Genomic DNA, 15,509 nt, shown 5'->3' with positions numbered 1-15,509 from the left:
ATGCAGTGCAGTGAATCCAGTGAGTGCACTGGCACCACTGGGGATGCACTGCAGTAAGCCCAGAGAGTGCACTGGCACCACTGGGGATGCGGTGCCGGGAGTCCAGAGAGTGCACTGGCACCACTGGGGATGCAGTGCAGTGAGTCCAGAGAGTGCACTGGCACCACTGGGGATGCACTGCAGTGAGTCCAGAGAGTGCTCTGGCACCACAGGGGATGCAGTGCAGTGAGTCCAGAGAGTGCACTGGCACCAGAGGGAATGCACTGCAGTGAGTCCAGTGAGTGCACTGGCACCACTGGGGATGCAGTGCAGTGAGTGCAGAGAGTGCACTGGCACCACTGGGGATGCACTGCAGTGAGTCCAGTGAGTGCACTGGCACCACTGGGGATGCAGTGCAGTTAGTGCAGAGAGTGCACTGGCACCACTGGACATGCAGTGCAGTGAGTCCAGAGAGTGCAGTGGCACCACTGGTGATGCAGTGCAGTGAGTCCAGAGAGTGCACTGGCAGCACTGGGGATGCAGTGCAGTGAGTCCAGAGAGTGTACTGGCAATACTGGGGATGCAGTGCAGTGAGTCCAGAGAGTGCAGTGGCACCACTGGGGATGCACTGCAGTGAGTCCAGAGAGTGCACTGGCACCACTGGGGATGCAGTGCAGTGAGTCCAGAGAGTGCTCTGGCACCACTGGGGATGCACTGAAGTGAGTCCAGAGAGTGCACTGGCACCACTGGGGATGCACTGCAGTGACTCGAAAGAGTGCACTGGCAACACTGGGGATGCAGTGCAGTGAGTCCAGAGAGTGCACTGGCACCACTGGGGATGCAGTGCAGTGAGTCCAGAGAGTGCACTGGCACGACTGGGAATGCAGTGCAGTGAGTCCAGAGAGTGCACTGGCACCACTGGGGATGCACTGCAGTGAGTCCAGAGAGTGCACTGGCACCACTGGGGATGCAGTGCAGTGAGTCCAGAGAGTGCACTGGCACCACTGGGGATGCACTGCAGTGAGTCCAGAGAGTGCACTGGCACCAGAGGGAATGAACTGCAGTGAGTGCAGAGAGTGCACTGGCACCACTGGGGATGCACTGCAGTGAGTCCAGAGAGTGCACTAGCACCACTGGGAATGCAGTACAGTGAGTCCAGTGAGTGCACTGGCACCACTGGGGATGTAGTGCAGTGACTCGAGAGAGTGCACTGGCACCACTGGGGATGCAGTGCAGTGAGTCCAGAGAGTGCACTGGTACCACTTGGGATGCAGTGCAGTGAGTCCAGAGAGTGCATTGGCACCACTGGGGATGCAGTGCAGTGAGTCCAGAGAGTGCACTGGCACCACTGGGGATGCACTGCAGTCACTCCAGAGAGTGCACTGGCACCACTGGGGATGTAGTACAGTGAGTCCAGTGAGCGCACTGGCACCACTTGGGATGTAGTGCAGTGACTCGAGAGAGTGCACTGGCACCACTGGGGATGCAGTGCAGTGAGTCCAGAGAGTGCACTGGCACCACTTGGGATGCAGTGCAGTGAGTCCAGAGAGTGCACTGGCACCACTGGGGATGCAGTGCAGTGAGTCCAGAGAGTGCATTGGCACCACTGGGGATGCAGTGCAGTGAGTCCAGAGAGTGCACTGGCACCACTGGGGATGCACTGCTGTGAGTCCAGAGAGTGCACTGGCAGTAGTGGGGATGCACTGCAGTGAGTCCAGAGAGTGCACTGGCACCACTGGGGATGCACTGCAGTGAGTCCAGAGAGTGCAGTGGCACCACTGGGGATGCAGTGCAGTGAGTCCAGAGGAGTGCACTGGCACTACTGGGGATGCACTGCAGTGAGTCCAGAGAGTGCACTGGCACCACTGGGGATGCAGTGCAGTGAGTCCAGAGAGTGCACTGGCAGCACTGGGGATGCACTGCAGTGAGTCCAGAGAGTGCACTGGCACCACTGGGGATGCACTGCAGTGAGTCCAGAGAGCGCACTGGCACCACTGGGGATGCACTGCAGTGAGTCCACAGAGTGCACTGGCACCACTGAGAATGCACTTCAGTGAGTCCAGAGAGTGCACTGGCACCAGAGGGAATGCACTGCAGTGAGTCCAGTGAGTGCACTGGCACCACTGGGGATGCAGTGCAGTGAGTGCAGAGAGTGCACTGGCACCACTGGACATGCAGTGCAGTGAGTCCAGAGAGTGCAGTGGCACCACTGGGGATGCAGTGCAGTGAGTCCAGAGAGTGCACTGGCAGCTCTGGGGATGCAGTGCAGTGAGTCCAGTGAGTACACTGGCACCACTGGGGATGCAGTGCAGTGAGTCAAGAGAGTGCACTTGCACCACTGGGGATGCACTGCAGTGAGTCCAGAGAGTGCACTAGCACCACTGGGGAATGCAGTGCAGTGAGTCCAGTGAGTATACTGGCACCACTGGGGATGCACTGCAGTGAGCCCAGAGAGTGCACTGGCACCACTGGGGATGCGGTGCCGGGAGTCCAGAGAGTGCTTTGGCACCACTGCGGATGCACTGCAGTTACTCCAGAGAGTGCACTGGCAACACTGGGGATGCAGTACAGTGAGTCCAGAGAGTGCACTGGCACCACTGGGGATGCACTGCAGTGAGCCCAGAGAGTGCACTGGCACCACTGGAGATGCAGTACAGTGAGTCCAGTGAATGCACTGGCAACACTGGGGATGCAGTGCAGTGAGTCCAGAGAGTGCACTGGCACCACTGGTGATGCAGTATAGTGAGTCCAGTGAGTGCACTGGCACCACTGGGGATGCAGTGCAGTGAGTCCACAGAGTGCACTGGCACCACTGGGGATGCACTGCAGTGAGTCCAGAGAGTGCACTTGCACCACTGATGATGCAGTACAGTGAGTCCAGTGAGTGCACTGGCACCACTGGGGATGTAGTGCAGTGACTCGAGAGAGTGCACTGGGACCACTGGGGATGCAGTGCAGTGACTCCAGAGAGTGCACATGCACAAATGGGGATGCAGTGCAGTGAGTCCAGAGAGTGCACTGGCACCACTGGGGATGCAGTGCAGTGAGTCCAGAGAGTGCACTGGCACCACTGGGGATGCAGTGCAGTGAGTCCAGAGAGTGCACTGGCACCACTGGGGATGCACTGCAGTGAGTCCAGAGAGTGCACTGGCACCACTGGGGATGCAGTGCAGTGAGTCCAGAGAGTGCACTGGCACCACTGGTGATGCAGTGCAGTGAGTCCAGAGAGTGCACTGGCACCACTGAGAATGCACTTCAGTGAGTCCAAAGAGTGCACTGGCACCACTGGGGATGCACTGCAGTGAGTCTAGAGAGTGCACTAGCACCACTGGGAATGTAGTGCAGCGAATCCAGTGAGTGCACTTGCACCAGTGGGGATGCACTGCAGTGAGTCCAGAGAGTGCACTGGCACCACTGGTGATGCAGTATAGTGAGTCCAGTGAGTGCACTGGCACCACTGGGGATGCACTGCAGTGAGTCCAGAGAGTGCACTGGCACCACTGGGGATGCACTGCAGTGAGTCCAGAGAGTGCACTGGCACCACTGATGACGCAGTACAGTGAGTCCAGTGAGTGCACTGGCACCACTGGGGATGTAGTGCAGTGACTCGAGAGAGTGCACTGGCACCACTGGGGATGCAGTGCAGTGACTCCAGAGAGTGCACTGGCACCACTGGGGATGCAGTGCAGTGAGTCCAGAGAGTGCACTGGCACCACTGGGGATGCATTGCAGTGAGTCCAGAGAGTGCATTGGCACCACTGGGGATGCAGTGCAGTGAGTCCAGAGAGTGCACTGGCACCACTGGGGATGCACTGCAGTGAGTCCACAGAGTGCACTGGTACCACTGGGGATGCAGTGCAGTGAGTCCAGAGAGTGCACTGGCACCACTGGGGATGCACTGCAGTCACTCCAGAGAGTGCACTGGCACCACTGGGGATGCAGTGCAGTGAGTCCAGAGAGTGCACTGGCACCACTGGGGATGCACTGCAGTGAGTCCAGAGAGTGCACTGGCACCACTGGGGATGCAGTGCAGTGAGTCCAGAGAGTGCACTGGCACCACTGGGGATGCACTGCAGTGAGTCCACAGAGTGCACTGGCACCACTGAGAATGCACTTCAGTGAGTCCAGAGAGTGCACTGGTACCACTGGGGATGCACTGCAGTGAGTCCAGAGAGTGCACTAGCACCACTGGGGATGCAGTGCAGTGAATCCAGTGAGTGCACTGGCACCACTGGGGATGCAGTGCAGTGAGTCAAGAGAGTGCACTGGCACCACTGGGGATGCACTGCAGTGAGCCCAGAGAGTGCACTGGCACCACTGGGGATGCGGTGCCGGGAGTCCAGAGAGTGCACTGGCACCACTGGGGATGCAGTGCAGTGAGTCCAGAGAGTGCACTGGCACCACTGGGGATGCACTGCAGTGAGTCCAGAGAGTGCTCTGGCACCACAGGGGATGCAGTGCAGTGAGTCCAGAGAGTGCACTGGCACCAGAGGGAATGCACTGCAGTGAGTCCAGTGAGTGCACTGGCACCACTGGGGATGCAGTGCAGTGAGTGCAGAGAGTGCACTGGCACCACTGGGGATGCACTGCAGTGAGTCCAGTGAGTGCACTGGCACCACTGGGGATGCAGTGCAGTGAGTGCAGAGAGTGCACTGGCACCACTGGACATGCAGTGCAGTGAGTCCAGAGAGTGCAGTGGCACCACTGGGGATGCACTGCAGTGAGTCCAGAGAGTGCACTGGCAGCACTGGGGATGCAGTGCAGTGAGTCCAGAGAGTGTACTGGCAATACTGGGGATGCAGTGCAGTGAGTCCAGAGAGTGCAGTGGCACCACTGGGGATGCACTGCAGTGAGTCCAGAGAGTGCACTGGCACCACTGGGGATGCAGTGCAGTGAGTCCAGAGAGTGCCCTGGCACCACTGGGGATGCACTGAAGTGAGTCCAGCGAGTGCACTGGCACCACTGGGGATGCAGTGCAGTGAGTCCAGAGAGTGCACTGGCAACACTGGGGATGCAGTGCAGTGAGTCCAGAGAGTGCACTGGCACCACTGGGGATGCAGTGCAGTGAGTCCAGAGTGTGCACTGGCACGACTGGGAATGCAGTGCAGTGAGTCCAGAGATTGCACCGGCACCACTGGGGATGCACTTCAGTGAGTCCAGAGAGTGCACTGGCACCACAGGTGATGCACTGCAGTGAGTCCAGAGAGTGCACTGGCACCACTGGGGATGCAGTGCAGTGAGTCCAGAGAGTGCACTGGCACCACTGGGGATGCACTGCAGTGAGTCCAGAGAGTGCACTGGCACCAGAGGGAATGAACTGCAGTGAGTCCAGTGAGTGCACTGGCACCACTGGGTATGCAGTGCAGTGAGTGCAGAGAGTGCACTGGCACAACTGGGGATGCAGTGCAGTGAGTCCAGAGAGTGCAGTGACACCACTGGGGATGCAGTGCAGTGAGTCCAGAGAGTGCACAGGCAGCACTGGGGATGCAGTGCAGTGAGTCCAGAGAGTGCACTGGCACCACTGGGGATGCAGTGCAGTGAGTCCAGAGAGTGCACTGGCACCACTGGGGATGCAGTGCAGTGAGTCCAGTGAGTGTACTGGCACCACTGGGGATGCACTGCAGTGAGTCCAGAGAGTGCACTGGCACCACTGAGAATGCAGTGCAGTGAGTCCAGAGAGTGCACTGGCACCACTGAGAATGCACTTCAGTGAGTCCAAAGAGTGCACTGGCACCACTGGTGATGCACTGCAGTGAGTCCAGAGAGTGCACTAGCACCACTGGGAATGCAGTACAGTGAGTCCAGTGAGTGCACTGGCACCACTGGGGATGTAGTGCAGTGACTCGAGAGAGTGCACCGGCACCACTGGGGATGCAGTGCAGTGAGTCCAGAGAGTGCACTGGTACCACTTGGGATGCAGTGCAGTGAGTCCAGAGAGTGCATTGGCACCACTGGGGATGCAGTGCAGTGAGTCCAGAGAGTGCACTGGCACCACTGGGGATGCACTGCAGTCACTCCAGAGAGTGCACTGGCACCACTGGGGATGCAGTACAGTGAGTCCAGTGAGCGCACTGGCACCACTTGGGATGTAGTGCAGTGACTCGAGAGAGTGCACTGGCACCACTGGGGATGCAGTGCAGTGAGTCCAGAGAGTGCACTGGCACCACTTGGGATGCAGTGCAGTGAGTCCAGAGAGTGCACTGGCACCACTGGGGATGCAGTGCAGTGAGTCCAGAGAGTGCATTGGCACCACTGGGGATGCAGTGCAGTGAGTCCAGAGAGTGCACTGGCACCACTGGGGATGCACTGCTGTGAGTCGGGAGAGTGCACTGGCACCACTGGGGATGCACTGCAGTGAGTCCAGAGAGTGCACTGGCACCACTGGGGATGCACTGCAGTGAGTCCAGAGAGTGCAGTGGCACCACTGGGGATGCAGTGCAGTGAGTCCAGAGAGTGCACTGGCACTACTGGGGATGCACTGCAGTGAGTCCAGAGAGTGCACTGGCACCACTGGGGATGCAGTGCAGTGAGTCCAGAGAGTGCACTGGCAGCACTGGGGATGCAGTGCAGTGAGTCCAGAGAGTGCACTGGCACCACTGGGGATGCACTGCAGTGAGTCCAGAGAGCGCACTGGCACCACTGGGGATGCACTGCAGTGAGTCCACAGAGTGCACTGGCACCACTGAGAATGCACTTCAGTGAGTCCAGAGAGTGCACTGGCACCAGAGGGAATGCACTGCAGTGAGTCCAGTGAGTGCACTGGCACCACTGGGGATGCAGTGCAGTGAGTGCAGAGAGTGCACTGGCACCACTGGACATGCAGTGCAGTGAGTCCAGTGAGTACACTGGCACCACTGGGGATGCACTGCAGTGAGCCCAGAGAGTGCACTGGCACCACTGGGGATGCGGTGCCTGGAGTCCAGAGAGTGCTTTGGCACCACTGCGGATGCACTGCAGTTACTCCAGAGAGTGCACTGGCAACACTGGGGATGCAGTACAGTGAGTCCTGAGAGTGCACTGGCACCACTGGGGATGCACTGCAGTGAGTCCAGAGAGTGCACTGGCACCAACGGGGATGCACTACAGTGAGTCCAGAGAGTGCACTGGCACCACTGGGGATGCACTTCAGTGAGTCCAGAGAGTGCACGGGCTCCACTGGGGATGCAGTGCAGTGAGTCCAGAGAGTGCACTGGCACCACTGGGGATGCAGTGCAGTGAGTCCAGAGAGTGCACTGACACCACTGGGGATGCAGTGCAGTGAGTCCACAGAGTGCACTGGCACCACTGGGGATGCAGTGCAGTGAGTCCAGAGAGTGCACTGGCACCACTGGGGATGCAGTGTAGTGAGTCCAGAGAGTGCACTGTGAACACTGGGGATGCAGTGCAGTGAGTCCAGAGTGTGCAGTGGCACCACTGGGGATGCACTGAAGTGAGTCCAGAGATTGCACTGGCACCACTGGGGATGCACCGCAGTGAGTCCAGAGAGTGCACTGGCACCACTGGTGATGCATTGCAGTGAGTCCAGAGAATGCACTGGCACCACTGGGGATGCAGTGCAGTGAGTCCAGAGAGTGCACTGGCACCACTGGGGATGCAGTGCAGTGAGTCCAGAGAGTGCACTGGCACCACTGGAGATGCAGTGCAGTGAGTCCAGTGAGTGCACTGGAACCACTGTGGATGCACTGCAGTGAGTCCAGAGAGTGCACTGGCACCACTGGGGATGCAGTGCAGTGAGTCCAGAGAGTGCACTGGCACCACTGGGGATGCACTGCAGTGAGTCCAGAGAGTGCACTGGCACCACTGGGGATGCACTGCAGTGAGTCCAGAGAGTGCACTGGCACCACTGGGGATGCAGTACAGTGAGTCCACAGAGTGCACTGGTACCAGTGGGGATGCAGTACAGTGAGTCCAGAGAGTGCACTGGCACCACTGGGGATGCACTGCAGTGAGTCCAGGGAGTGCACTGACACCACTGGGGATGCACTTCAGTGACTCCAGAGAGTGCACTGGCACCACTGGGGATGCAGTTCAGTGAGTCCAAAGACTTCACTGGCAAAACTGGGGATGCAGTGCAGTGAGTCCAGAGAGTGCACTGGCACCACTGGGGATGCAGTGCAGTGAGTCCAGAGATTGCACTGGCACCACCGGGGCTGCAGTGCAGTGAGTCCAGAGACTGCACTGGCACCACTGGGGATGCACTGCAGTGAGTCCAGAGAGTGCACTGGCACCACTGGTGATGCAGTACAGTGAGTCATGAGAGTGCACTGGCACCACTGGGGATGCACTGCAGTGAGTCCAGAGAGTGCACTGGCACCACTGGGGATGCACTACAGTGAGTCCAGAGATTGCACTGGCACCACTGGGGATGCAGTGCAGTGAGTCCAGAGAGTGCACTGGCACCACTGGGGATGCAGTGCATTGAGTCCAGAGAGTGCACTGGCACAACTGGGGATGCACTTCAGTGAGTCCAGAGAGTGCACTGACACCACTGGGGATGCAGTGCAGTGAGTCCAGAGAGTGCACTGGCACCACTGGTGATGCAGTGCAGTGAGTCCAGAGAGTGCTCTGGCACCACTGGGGATGCACTGCAGTGAGTCCAGAGAGTACACTGGCACCACTGGGGATGCAGTGCAGTGAGTCCAGAGAGTTCACTGGAACCACTGGGGATGCACTGCAGTGAGTCCAGTGAGTGCACTGGCACCACTGGGGATGCAGTGCAGTGACTGCAGAGAGTACACTGGCACCACCGGGGATTCACTGCAGTGAGTCCAGAGAGTGCACTGGCACCACCTGTGATGCAGTACAGTGAGTCCAGTGAGTGCACTGGCACCACTGGGGATGCAGTGCTGTGACTCCAGAGAGCGCACTGGCACCACTGGTGATGCAGTGCAGTCAGTCCAGTGAGTGCACTGGCACCACTGGGGGTGCAGTACAGTGAGTCCAGAGAGTGCACTGACACCACTGGGGATGCACTGCAGTGAGTCCAGACAGTGCACTGGCACCACTGGGGATTCAGTGCAGTGAGTCCAGAGACTGCACTGGCACCACTGGGGATGCAGTGCAGTGAGACCAGAGAGTGCACTGTCAGCAATGGGGATGCACTGCAGTGAGTCCAGAGAGTGCACTGGCACCACTGGGGATGCAGTGCAGTGAGTCCAGAGATTGCACTGGCGCCACTGAGGATGCAGTGCTGTGACTCCAGAGAGCGCACTGGCACCACTGGGGATGCAGTGCAGTGAGTCCAGAGAGTGCACTGGCACCACTGGGGCTGCAGTGCAGTGAGTCCAGAGAGTGCACTGGCACCACTGGGGATGCACTGAAGTGAGTCCAGAGATTGCACTGGCACCACTGGGGATGCAGTGCAGTGAGTCCAGAGAGTGCACTGGCACCACTGGGGATGCACTACAGTGAGTCCACAGAGTGCACTGGCACCACTGGGGATGCTCTGCAGTGAGTCCAGAGATTGCACTGGCACCACTGGGGATGCAGTGCAGTGAGTGCAGAGAGTGCACTGGCACCACTGGGGATGCACTTCAGTGAATTCAGAGAGTGCACTTGCACCACTGGGGATGGGTTTCAAGCCAACTGCATTAGGTTAGGTGGACTAGGGTGATTCCTGCAATTAGGAAGGGCAGTAGGAAGTGGATGGCGAAGAATCGGGTTAAGGTTGGATTGTCTACTGAGAATCCTCCTCAGGCTCATTCTACTAGAGTTTGCCCAATGTACGGGATGGCTGAGAATAGGTTGGTGATTACGGTGGCCCCTCAGAATGACATTTGTCCTCATGGTAGGACATACCCTACGAAGGCAGTTGCTATTAGGGTGAGTAGGAGGATTACTCCTGTGTTTCAGGTTTCTTTGTATAGGTAGGAGCCGTAGTAGAGGCCTCGTCCGATGTGTAAGTAGATGCAGATAAAGAAGAGCGAAGCACCGTTGGCGTGGAGGTTGCGGATGAGCCATCCGTACTGGACGTCTCGGCATGTGTGAGCTACTGAGGAGAAGGCGAGTGAAGTGTCTGCGGTGTAGTGTATGGCTAGTAGCAGGCCTGTTAGGATTTGTGTGGCTAAGCAGATGGCTAGAAGGGAGCCGAAGTTTCATCAGGCAGAGATGTTGGAGGGGGCGGGTAGGTCGATTAGGGAGTTGTTGATTATTTTTAGTAGGGGATGGGATTTGCGGATGTTAGGGGCCATTAGTGAGTCTGTGTGTTATTAGGATTATTACCAGGATGGAGAGGGCGAAGGATCCTAGGTAGGCCTTAATTAGCCCTGTGTGTATTGAGGTTGCGGCTTTGCTTGCGGCTACTTGTAGTTCAGCAAGGCCCTCTGGCCCTATTTTTTTGATTCAGGAGAGGTCGATCAAGTGTAGGGCAATGTTTTGTCCCTTTTCTAGTAGGTTTTTGGAGAAGAATCGGTGTACTAGGGGGTTGAAGTATCCTAATGCAGAGGAGAAGTTTATGAGGGGGTTTGGTTTGGGGTGAGTGAGGGTGTGTGTTATGTTCGATAGTTCTAGGGCTAGGATGATTCCTAGGATTGTTATGAGGATGGCAGCGGTTTTGGTGATAAGGGGTATGGTTATTGGGGGGGTTTTGGTTGGTGTGATGAAAGAGGTAATGATTATTCCTGCTGTAATGCTGCCTAGGGCGAGTCGGGTTAGGGGGGCGGTGATTAGTGGGTTGTTTTCGTTTATTGATACTATTGGGGGGATTCGGGTTTGTCCAGCTTGGACTAGGATGGTTATGCGGATGCTGTAGGTTGCGGTGAATGCTGTGGCTATAAGGGTTAGGAGTAGGGCTCAAGTATTTAGGTATGATGTGTTTAAGCTTTCGATGATGAGGTCTTTTGAGTAGAATCCGGCTAGGAATGGGGTTCCTATCAGCGCCAGGTTTCCGATGGTTAGGCAGGAAGTAGTGACTGGGAGTATTTTCTGTAGGCCTCCTATCTTTCGGATATCTTGTTCTCCGTTTAGGTTGTGGATGATAGACCCTGAGCATAGGAATAGTATGGCTTTAAAGAAGGCATGGGTTGAGATGTGTAGGAAGGCTAGTTGTGGGAGGTTTAGTCCGATAGTGACTATTATTAGTCCTAGTTGGCTGGATGTTGAGAAAGCAATGATTTTTTTGATGTCATTTTGGGTTAGGGCGCATGTGGCAGCGAATAGGGTTGATAGAGCACCTAGGCATAGGCAGGCAGTTAGGGCTGTCTGGTTGGTGGCTAGCAGGGGGTGCATGCGGATGAGCAGGAAGATTCCGGCTACTACTATGGTACTGGAGTGCAGTAGGGCTGATACTGGGGTGGGGCCTTCTATTGCTGAGGGCAGTCATGGGTGGAGTCCAAATTGGGCGGATTTTCCTGCGGCTGCGAGGATTAATCCTATGAGGGGGAGGATTGGGGTTTGGTGGGGGTGTACGGCTTGTTGGATCTCTCAGGTGTTGAATGTTGAAGCTAGTCATGCTATGCTCAGGATCAGTCCGATGTCTCTGATTCGGTTGTAGATTACGGCTCGTAGGGCGGCGGTGTTGGCATCTGCTCGGCCTTGTCATCAGCCGATGAGAAGGAAGGACATGATTCGTACTCCTTCCCAGCCTACGAATAGGAGGAATATGTTGTTTGCGGTTGTTAGGAGGAGTATGGCGACTAGGAATGTCAGTAGGTAGGTGAAAAATTTTGTTACGTATGGCTCTGAGGCCATGTATCATATGGCGAATTGTAGGATTGATCATGTTACAAATAGGGCGATTGGAAGAAATGTTATTGAGTATTGGTCTATTTTTAGGCTCAGGGGGATTTTAAAGTTTATAATGAATTTTCACTCCCAGTGGCAGGTGACAGATTCTACTCCCGAGTAGATGAATGCGGTTGTAGGGGCTAGGCTAATTAGGAATGCGGTTTTAACAGCGCGGGTGGTGGCTTGTGGGGTGTTTTTAAAGTTTTTAAATAGAAATGGCAGGATGATTGGGGTTAGGAGGATTGTCAGCGTGAGTAGTGTGAGGGAGTTGATTAGTAGTGTGGGGTTCACTACTTTTACTTGGATTTGCACCAAGATGGGTGGTTCCTAAGACCAGTGGATTGCTGTTATCCTTTAAAAGTAAGGGGGCTGAGGTTTTAGGCTCAGATGTAAGAGTTAGCAGCTCTTGTTGGTTAAACCCTCCCCTCGGCAGGTAAGAAGGTTTGAACTTCTATTCTTAGAATCACAGTCTAATGTTTGGTTTAAACTATACTTGCATGAGGGGATTCCGGAGATCAGTTCGGGTTTGAGGATTAGGAGGAATATTGGGATAATGTGGAGTGTTATGAGCAGGTGTTCTCGCGTGGTTGAGTTTTGCATAGATGTGATGTGGGAGGGGATTGAGCCTCGTTGGGTCATTAGTAGTATGAATAAGGTGTAGGAGGCGGTTAGTAGGGTTGCGATTCCTGTTAGGATGATCGTGAAGGCAGATCAGTTGAATAAGGTGATTATAATGGTTAGCTCTGCTATGAGGTTTGTTGTTGGGGGTAAGGCTATGTTTGTTAGATTGGCCAGCAATCATCAGGTAGCTATGAGTGGTAGGAGAGGTTGTAGGCCTCGTGTGAGTAGTAGAATTCGGCTGTGCGTACGTTCATAGTTTGTGTTGGCTAGGCAGAATAGTATGGAGGAAGTTAGTCCATGGGAAATTATTAGGATCATTGCCCCTGAGAATGATCAGTGGGTTTGGATTATTCCTGCGGCGATAACTAGGCCTATGTGGCTAACGGATGAATAAGCGATTAGTGATTTTAGGTCTGTCTGTCGTAGGCAGATTGAGCTAGTCATTAGGGCGCCTCATAGGGCCAGGGTTAGGAAGGGGTAGTGCAGGAGGTTGGACAGTGGGCCCATAAATAGAGTGACTCGTATAATTCCGTATCCTCCTAGCTTTAGTAGTAGGGCGGCGAGGAGTATTGAGCCTGCGATGGGTGCTTCTACGTGGGCTTTTGGCAGTCAGAGGTGTAGGCCGTATAGTGGGGCTTTTACTATGAATGCTATGAGCAGTGCTAGACCTGATAGTATTCCTGTCCATGAGGTGGATAGGGTTGGGTGGGTTAGTTGTAGGGTTGGCAGGTGCAGGGTGCCAATTTTCACGTATAGGTGTATGATTGTGATTAGCAGGGGTAGAGAGCTTACTGGCGTGTAGAATAGCAGGTAGATGCCAGCGCTTAGGCGTTCTGGTTGGTTCCCCCATCGGGTGATTAAGATTAGGGTGGGAATGAGGGTTGCTTCAAATGAGATGTAAAATAGTGCTAGTTCTGTGGTGGAAAAGGCTAGTAGGATGAATGGCTGGACTGCGACTAAGGTTGAGATAAAGATTCGTTTGCGTTGTAGGGGTTCTTGTTGCAGGTGGTTTTGGCTTGCTATGATTATGAGTGGGAGTAGTCAGCAGGATAGTACTAGGAGGGGGGATGAGATTTGGTCAATTCCTGTTCAGTTGGATAAAAATTTGTAGGGGTAGTAGGTTGGGATTAATCACTGTAGGCTTAGGGCAGCGATTAGGAGGCTGTATAAGGTGGTGTTAGTCCATAGAAATTTTGGTGGAGACAGCAGGGCTGTTGGAAGAAGTATGATTGTGGGTAGGATGATTTTTAGCATTGCAGGAGGTTTAGGTTGTGTAGATGGTCGGAGCCATGTGTGCGGGTGGAGGCTACTAGGATGGCCAGGCCTGTGCCCGCCTCACACGCTGAGAAGGTTAGCATGAGAATTGGTACCATGGTGAATGAGGAGACTTGGTTTTCGATGGATCATATTGATAGGCCTACGAATATCGATAATATTATGCTTTCAAGGCATAGTAGGGCGGATACTAGGTGGGTTCGGTGGAAGGCTAGTCCTAGTCCGCTGAAAATGAAGGCTGAGTAGAAGCTTAAATGTAGGGGCGACATAAGAAAGTTACAGGGTTGGCTGTAATCTGCTGGGTCGAAACCAGCTATCTTTTTGGTTAGACTAACTTTCTGTTATTCTGCTCATTCTAGGCCCCCTTGAATTCACTCGTAGGCCAGTCCGAGTGTTAGGAGAAGGAGGATCACTACAGTTCAGGTGAGGGTCATTAGGGGGGATTGGAGTTGGACGGCTCATGGCAGGGGGAGTAGGAGGGCGATTTCTAGGTCGAATAGGACGAACAGGATGGCTACTGAGGAAGAATCGGACTGAGAATGGTAATCGAGCAGATCCAAGTGGGTCGAATCCACATTCGTACGGTGAGAGTTTCTCTGAGTCGGGGTTTATTTGGGCGAGTCAGAAGTTTAATGCGGTTAGGGCGGCGCTTAGGATTGATGATAGGGCGAATATGAACATGAGTGCGTTCATTGCTCTCCTCTGGGTTTATACCAGATTCTAGAGATTGGAAGTCAATTGTAATTAATATACTAGAAGAGCAAGATCCTCATCAGTAGATGGTTATGTAGAGGAATAGTCAGATGACGTCTACGAAGTGTCAGTATCAGGCTGCTGCCTCGAATCCGAAGTGGTGGTCTGATGTAAAGTGGAACTTGATCAGTCGGAAGAGGCAGACGGTCAGGAAGGAGGATCCGATGATTACGTGGAGTCCGTGGAATCCAGTGGCAACGAAGAAGGTAGATCCGTAGACGCTATCGGCGATTGAGAATGGGGCTTCGTGGTATTCTATTGCTTGTAGGGCTGTGAAGTAGAATCCCAGGAGGATCGTTAGGGTTAGGGCGTGGATGGCGTGTTTTCGGTTTCCTTCTGTGATGCTGTGATGGGCTCACGTTACGGTAACGCCTGAGGCTAGTAGGATGGCTGTGTTTAGTAGGGGGACTTCTATCGGGTTGAGTGGTTTAATTCCTGTTGGGGGTCATTGGCCTCCTAGTTCTGGGGTTGGGGCCAGGCTCGAGTGGAAGAACGCTCAGAAGAACCCTAAGAAGAAGAATGCTTCGGATGTGATGAAAAGGATTATGCCGTATCGTAGGCCTTTTTGGACTGTGGGAGTGTGATGGCCTTGGAAGGTGCTTTCTCGTACAATGTCTCGTCATCATTGGAGTATTACTAGGAGTATTGAGATGAGGCCTAGGGTTAGTAGTATGGATGAGTTGTAGTGGAATCACATGATTAATCCTGAGGTTGTGAGTAGGGCGGCGGCTGCCCCGAAGATTGGTCAAGGGCTTGGGTCAACTATGTGGTATGAGTGTGCTTGGTGTGCCATTAGATGTTTTCTTGTAAGTATAGGCTTAGAAGGAGCACGAAGACGTAGGCCTGGATTATGGCTACTGCTACTTCTAGGATGGTTAGGAGTAGTAGGATGATTATTGTTAGGATGGATACTGCAGGAAGGGTGGGTATTAATGCAATGGAGGCTGTAGAGATGAGTTGGATGAGTAAGTGTCCTGCTGTAAGGTTGGCTGTAAGGCGGACTCCGAGGGCTAGGGGGCGGATTATTAGGCTGGTTGTTTCGATCAGGATTAGTGCGGGGATTAGGGGTGTAGGGGTACCTTCGGGTAATAGGTGGGCTAAAGAGGCTGATGGTTGGTTTCGTAGGCCTGTTAGTAGTGTGGCGAGCCATAGTGGGA

At 54.6% G+C, this 15,509-nt stretch overlaps 1 long non-coding RNA gene across 1 annotated transcript in view; it reads right to left on the bottom strand.

Moving 5' to 3' along the window:
* The window catches only part of LOC310901950, a 306,235-nt gene that overhangs the window by 140,121 nt on the left and 150,605 nt on the right, over window positions 1-15,509 (bottom strand). The gene's annotated exons all lie outside the window — the stretch shown is intronic.

This window comes from Anser anser (assembly GCF_964211835.1).
Source record: "Anser anser genome assembly, chromosome: 6".
In the NCBI taxonomy this organism is placed as follows: Eukaryota; Metazoa; Chordata; class Aves; order Anseriformes; family Anatidae; genus Anser; species Anser anser.
This window is presented reverse-complemented; position numbering and strand designations above follow the sequence as displayed.